The 7807-nt window shown below is 41.5% G+C and overlaps 1 long non-coding RNA gene across 1 annotated transcript; it reads left to right on the top strand.

Annotated features, from left to right (window-relative positions):
• The first annotated feature begins 424 nt into the window (after positions 1-424).
• LOC309379214 lies at positions 425-7317 on the top strand. Its single transcript, XR_014172415.1, has 2 exons — positions 425-651; positions 5318-7317. It is a non-coding gene; the product is annotated as an uncharacterized lncRNA (long non-coding RNA).
• Positions 7318-7807: the final 490 nt, after the last annotated feature.

A 7807-nucleotide genomic window follows, 5' to 3' on the forward strand; every position in this document is an offset into this window, starting at 1 on the left:
GGCCTTGGGCACGCCACAGGCAAGGCCACGTGGTCCCGGGTTCCCTGGGACAAACAACAGAGCGCGAGCGCGCTTGGGTGTGTGGAGCGTGTGCGTGGAGTTGGGGGGGAGGAAGTGAAAGGGGAGGGAGGATTGCAGCGCCGCGAGCCCGGGCTGACGGGCAGTTGGCAAGGAAAGGGAGAGCTGAGAGCTTGGGGCGCGCCTTGGGTGGTTCCCTCCGGCCCTGCGTGACGGCCAGCCTGGCTAATCCTGGCCACAGACTGAGCAGAGCTTCAAGCACATCCTGCCTGCGTCTTTTCTGTGCGCTTGCAGCCATCGTGTGTACAGAGAGGCGGTGGGAAGGGGCCACACTCAAGCGCATGCACAGGCGCTGTACACAGTACTGTATATATATATATTGTGTGTGTGTGTGTTAGAGAGAGAGAGCCCATTTTCCATTCTGTCCCATTTTGGCGCTGACTTGGTCAATATTGCCATGTTGACCTGTTCACCATCATCATTGCTACCATCCACAGACACGGTGCATTACAAAGTGTAAGAAGACAGATCTCTGCCCCGAAGAGTTTCCAGTTTGATACAGGAGAGGTTTCAGAGGAAGATGGAGCCAGGAGTATAAAATGTGTTTATTTCAGTACTTAAGCTTGATTACAGGTCAGTGTGAAATAAATTGTCCAGGCTTCACTCAAAAAAGTGGGGTTTGAGAGCGATTTCAAGGAAATAACGCAGGTGTCCTTTTGGGTTTGAGTTCTAGGCCAAAGGGTCAGCAAGGGACAAAGGATTGACTCATTTGAGGAAGCTGGAGACTTGGGACAATTGAGGATTATGGAGATGAGCAAGTGAAGGTTATAGGGCGCCATTTTATCGCCAATGCTTTTAAACAGCTTTATAAATCTGGTGGAAGCTTCATTAGGAGTTTTTGGGTGAGAAAGCATCAGTATGCCAATGACACTCAGCTCTACTTCTCTATTACATCTGAATCAGGTGAGACTGTGCAAGCCCTGGACCAATGCCAGGATGCAGTGGTGGGATGGATGGGGGCCAATAAACAAAGTTTGAGTCCTGGTAAGATGGAGGCACAGTGAGTGAGTGGTTTCTGTGTTTAGGAGACAGGTAAAGTGCCTATCCTCAATGGGCTTATGCTAAGGAAACAGGTCTGAAGTATGGAGGTCCTTTTGCATCCATCTTTATCACTAGAGGCCCAAGCGGTCTCAGTGGCTAGGATCACCTTCTATAAACTTCATCTGGTAAAACAACTGCAGCCATTCCTGGATCAAGATTAGCTTGGTCTCTGTGCTGCATGCATTGGTAATCTCAAAATTACACTACTACTTTATGTGGGACTTCCCTTGTGTTTGGTTGAGAAGCCACAAATTGTGTAAAATGCAACTGTCTGGCTGCTGGTGGGGGATTCCCATCAATAGTTTAACAGCACTTCTGTATAAGGATCTGCATTGGTCGTCTAAATGTTAATGGACCAAATTCCAGGTATTGCTAGAAGTATATAAAACCCTGAACAGGCTGGGACCAGTTAACTGAGGTACTGCCTTGCCCCATATAAATTTGCTCCATCATTACATTCAGCCAGGGAGGCACGGTTAAGGGTGCCACGTGATGTTTGCATTGCTTCTACAAAGCAGAGGACGTTTAGTGTCTGCACACACTAAGCTTCTTGCCTATTACTCTTTAGCAGGAATCATTTCGTTTCAGATGGCTACTTAAGTCTACTTAAGGATTTTTAAGATGTATAGCTCAACCATCAGTTACTGTGCATCATTGTCCAGGTATTGGCTAAGTTTTTTTGCAGCTTTATGGATATGTTATGTTCACCTAGATATTTTTGTCCTGGACATAAGTAAATAAATAGGCAGGGATGTACAGGATTCAAAAGCAGAGCAATCAGAAAGGGGCAAGGCTATGAAGATTCTAAGCAGAGGTGTTGCATGTCAAAGCAGAGTGCTGAATAGACAGGAGGAGACCAAGGTGAGAACAGAAGACAGGAGAAATTTGCAGTGCTCGGACATAACATCTTGATTTTTTAGTGTTAGGTATTGTGGGGACTCTCATATTCAGACTTTCTTCTGATCAGTTTCCTGAACTGCATATGTACTGTGTCCAGCTTTTTATCTGTTGTAGAAATGCCTTAACAGTGCTGATACCACCATTACAGAGTGCTTGTGAGCCCAAAGAGTGCATTCCCTTCACCCCCTTGAACAGCCACAGCCTAATTCACATCTGGTGAATCAGGAGCAATAACCAGATGGTTTCAAAGCAAGCTTGAGCCCTGCTGCTTTCTACTACTGAGCAGTTAGGCTCAAAATACTCCTGACATCAAGCCTTAATTTGCAGTAGGACTCAGCACCAGCATTGACTTTGTTTCAGGATCGGGAATGGCACACACCTTTGTGAATTTTAAGTATTTACGTCTGCTGTATCCTGTCCACATCAGTGCATGACTTAGTGTGCCTGTTTTGCATATGTAGGTCCTCCCCCTTTCTTAATGCTTCCCACTGGGTATCTGCTTCACCTCATTGAGCGTATGTACAAATCACAAAGTACAGCAGGGATTTTGGAATTGTATGCCCACATGAAGTTCACTGTTGTACAGTTGTCACTGTCTGCCCACACTTATAACTCATGCAGCACCTATGGTAGCGGATGGAGGTGACTGCTGGACCTGAATTTTTTTTTTTTCATGGTGGAGTAGAACTTATGCTTCATTGAAAAGCCTGGCATGCCTCTATTATTGGTTGCACAATAACTCACACAGCGTGCTCTCTCTCTCTCTCTCTCTGTGTGTGTGTGTGTGTGTGTGAGCTGCTCCTGAATTATCCAAAGATCACAGGGCGATTTACAACAATATGAAATAGTTTCACTTTGAATTGTCTAGTTTTTGTGATTTTACTGGTCTTATCTCCCCCCCCTTAAGTAAAGCTATATAATATGTTAGATGGGGGAGGGGTTTGAATCAAGACATGCTCTAGCATGTCGTCATGTGGAAATATACCTAAAAATGAGTGCCAGGGACACTGCAAGCATGAATTAAATGGCTAGCATGGAAGTGCCCAAAAATGAAGAATTCTGTGCACTCTTGAAACAAAAACCTTCTTTTTCTGCAGTGGACCAGAAAGTATCCACCAAATTCTATGCATTTTAACTCAGAAGCAAATACCATTTTGTTCAATGAGTCTTATACTTTCCAGGTAGGATTGCAGCCTCACGGGAGACCTTTACCAGAATAAAGTGAGTATTAATAGGACTGACTATATTACAGAACTCATAATTGAACTGACTGCAGAGAGACATACTGTATTTAGATGCTTTCACAATTGCAACATACAATACCTTCCCAGTTTTAGTTAAATTGTAGCAAAAAAGGATAAGGAGTCTTGTGGCACCTGAAAGACTTACCAACTTAAGTGGATACAGTGGATAGACAACTATCACGGGCGTGACTTCTTCCATCACTGCAGCTTTGTGATGGGAAAAGCTGTGCCACTTAGTGAATTTTGCCACTAACAAAATTCTTAAAGCTGCGGGATCAGAGCATGTTCATTCATTGAGCTTGGTGATATTAGCATATGGATTATTTAGGGTTTCTATGGATCTTACATTGTAATTTGTAATAAATGGCGCCAGCATTGTGCTAGAGAAATTGATGGCTCAGTAAATAGTCTGTTTGGAAGATATATTTTTCTATGGCAGTTGTGGGGCATCAAACATGACATGCTCACTTTTTATTGGCAATGAAAATGTTACATATATAATCAAGATAGTAATTCAGTGAAGGACTCACAGTACCTTCCCTATTGTTCTTTACTTCCTGACTGATATTTTTAGAGCAGAGGCAGATTAGTGATTCATCAGGAAACAAGTTAGATTATAGTTTAATAGAGCTCCAGTGATGCTATCACATTGCAGGGGATTCAGTTCCCCATGTAAGTTTAAATGAGATTCCCACCCATCTTTCTGTTTTCACTTGTTTCTTTTGCGTTAGCGAAAAAAGAGTAGTTTTCCACCCAGGGGACACAGCAGTCAAGAAGAGAAATATAGGTAGAACCCCTTGGAACATCATAAGAAGAAAAGAAAAGAGAACAAGAATGTGGTATGGGGTGGAATGAAAAGTTGAAATGTGATTATACATTTTTTTGACATAAATAGGAGTTTCTTTAAAGTATCTTATTTCTTACTAGTTTTTCAACTCTTCAGGGACAAACCGTGATTCTTGCCTTAACACCACAAGGATTAATTATGCACACAGGGAGTACAGTGCATAGAGAAAATCAGAAAGTGGCATAAGATGCAAAACAGTGCGTTTTAGTAGCTTTGGATAACAATACTAAAGTGTGACACAGTCCTCTTCTGGGTCAAACCGCATGTTTTATGCAAATACCTCTGATGAAGCTTGACAGGGTTTGTTTGTTTCTTTAATGAAAGGAAGCATTGGAAGGATGCATTTTTGAATGAAGGCGTGGGGGTAGCCAGCGAGCCTGGCACTAGCATGGTCTCTGGGCGTTAGCGAAAACCAAGTCGAAACAGATTTGCCTTGGGATGATCACAGGGCTACAAGCGACTGTTCAAGACAGGTTTTGGGATAGTAATAAGGGGAGAAAGGGTAACTGGAGAGCTACAGTAGATGTTAGAGAAACAGAGCCTGAACAATTATTTACAAGATGCTACAGTATAAAGTGGCTTAGTCATGCTCGCCACATGACCCGGAAAAACTGCCTGCGGACAAACGCCAGCTCCCTTGGCCTATAGAGCGAGATGAGTGCGCAACCCCAGAGTTGTCAGCGACTGGACCTTATGGTCAGGGGTCCCTTTACCTTTACCTTTACAATATAAATTGGTCAAAACAAAAAAAAATTCTTCCAGTAGCACCTTAAAGACCAACTAAGTTAGTTCTTGGTATGAGCTTTCGTGTGCATGCACACTTCTTCAGATTCGTGTGCATGCACACTTCTTCTTCCTATCTGAAGAAGTGTGCATGCACACGAAAGCTCATACCAAGAACTAACTTAGTTGGTCTTTAAGGTGCTACTGGAAGGAATTTTTTTTGTTTTGACTATGGCAGACCAACACGGCTACCTATCTGTAAGTATAAGTTGGTAGCAGACATCATAGAAATAGGACTGGGAGACTTCCATGTCAGACTGAGCTGAAGGTCATGGGTTAGATATGAGTCAGTTCTAGATGACAAAGTATTGATTGAAATAAAATTGCTGCATAAATTTGTTTTCTCAGTGTCTGCAGTTCTATTCAGTCTGTATAAACCAGACTCATCTAAATCATATGATACAAAATATTTACTGTATTTCAGGATCAATACCTATATCATCCCAGTACTGTCCCAATTACTGCAATTGGAACTGCAGATATTACACAATAAACTGAAAGTGATTCATTAAAAAAAATCAGATCATTGGGCTGGTGAGGCATGTATAATATAGAAACATGCTCAGTGTTTATGTGTACAGTTTAAATGCTAGAGAGCAAGGGAAAGGGGTAATGCCTTACATTTTGTCTCAAGCTGTTAAGAATCTGATATATAAGATGAACTAACATGCAGTAACCTACCCACAACAATTGTTTCACATATTTCCATTTGCAAGTTCTGCTGCAGTTGCGCAGAAACATGAATTTATCAAACTAAATATATTTGTAATTATTAGCGTTACATTTTGTCAGGTTTTCAAATTCAGAGTCTAATGGACTGAGTTCTGGGACTGGGTTGCAATATTCTTGTCCTTAATAAACTTACTTTATGATGCACAGCAGGTGTGGGAAACATTTGGACCTCCAGATGTTGTTGAACACGCTAATGGCACAGGATGATGGGAGTTATAGTTCAGCAACAACTGGGAGCCCAAAGATTCCCACACCTGGCATACAGCTTGCAGCTAGTTAGAAAAGAAAGCTCAGATGATGATGATAAGCAGCACCTTGTAAAGTTCCCTTGGCTGTAAACTTTTCCAGATATCGTTCAGAGTTATGTCATCATAGACAGTATTAGTTAAATGGCATGCCAGTTGTGCAACAGCATTCAGCGATGGATGCACTGTCTAAGGAAAGCATCCCATTTCATCAGGTATGAAATACAGCTCATCTGTCGCTCAGAAAATGCAGTATCTCTGCAACAGAAGAATGACCTCAAGATAGAAGGCACTAGACTATGCACAGCAAATGAGTAAGCAAATTTGCATTTGTTGTGCTAAAAATCCAATTGATAATGCTTTGATAAATATCTACAAAAGACAGACATATCCTTGTGCAAGAACCTCCACATGCTTGCATTGACCTTGTCTCAATTATGTCGGATTCAGTGGTAATATTAGGGGTGGGTAGGATGAATGTGATATGATGTCATAAAACTCTTTCCACGTCAAATAGGTTTTTACAGTCACAAAACCTTGCCACTTGCAGCATGTCTCAGAAGAAAGAGGTGGAAAGCAGATATGGCTTGTTGGGCGCAATCAGCAGTTGTGGTTCCCGCTTTGGCTATCCGCTACCAATACAGTGGTTTTTTTCCAGCAGAAGGGGAAGAAAGGAGGGCATTTTTAGAGGAGACACATGGCCACCTTCGCTCTCTAGTAAACCTACCTAAGTTTGGATGGACAGGTTCAAGACTTGAATGCTTATTGGCAGACAATAAACTCTACGGCTTCAAAAACACCGAAATAAGTACAGTAGCTACACTTTCATATACGTACTCCTGTGGAGTCCTGAAAACAGATTGAATAGGAGCAGTGGGTGAGCTCTACCTTTCTTTCACTGTCTTCGAAATATCCCACCTTCTCTTGGCTGCAAACTACTTTGAAGCCACTGGCTGAATTGTAGATCCTTAAGATTTCCTCAGGAAGAAAGCTCAGTTGGCTCTGCGGCTCTTACTCGGCAGAAAACAACAACAACCCTACTTGATATTGTGTGGAAAGTTCACCTTTTAAAACTTGCTGGATCAGTTTCTATCTTTATCCAAAGCTTATCAAATGCCTCTTCTTTTTGTTGGTCTCTCTGATCTGGGAACTGTCGTATCGTGTGCTGCTATCATAAATTATTAATTGGTGTTATAATTCAGTAGGCTCTATTTTTGAAGTTTGATTAATTCACTGCCTTTTTGCTTTATTATTTTAACTGCAGTGAGCCATGCTCAGATTAATATTTAGCATTGAAATCTCAGCCCTCTGGCATCACATCTCAAACTGAGTTCAAAGATTTATTGTTTATTTAAAAGATTTATATCCCATCTTTTCATTGAAGTGGTCCTTAAGGTGGTTTACAACCGAAGAAAATACACAATGGAATAAAAAGCTTTTAAACTCCTCTCTTGGTGGTAGAAAGTTTGTTTTGTAGTCTTATAGAATGGTATATAAGTAAAAGACAATCTGGAGGGTTCCCTAAAATAATTTACCACCCAAAATTTAAATGCTAATTTTCTATGAATATTCTCTGAGTATTCAGTTTGAAATAGTGGGGTCTTTCATATTGAAGTTTATTCTCAAATGGAGCTTTGTATTAAAGTCAAATTTCATTTTGCATAGTTAAGAATAAAAAGATTATATTTCTATGTATGATTGCCCACTTCATATCATTGACTGGTGAGGCCAGGAGACACACAACATGATATGTCTTACTCCATGAAGTTCAAAGTGAGGTACCTTTGGCCTTCCAAATGTTGCTGAATTAGAACTCTTAATGGCCCTAGAAAGTATGACCAATGGCCAGAGATGAGGGGAGCTGTAATTCATCAACATCTGGAGGGCAAAATGTTCCCTACACATTGCATACATGGTTCTCTCTAGCCCTTTTTTAG

Source organism: Podarcis melisellensis, assembly GCF_964234715.1.
Source record: "Podarcis melisellensis genome assembly, chromosome: 10".
Taxonomy (NCBI): Eukaryota; Metazoa; Chordata; class Lepidosauria; order Squamata; family Lacertidae; genus Podarcis; species Podarcis melisellensis.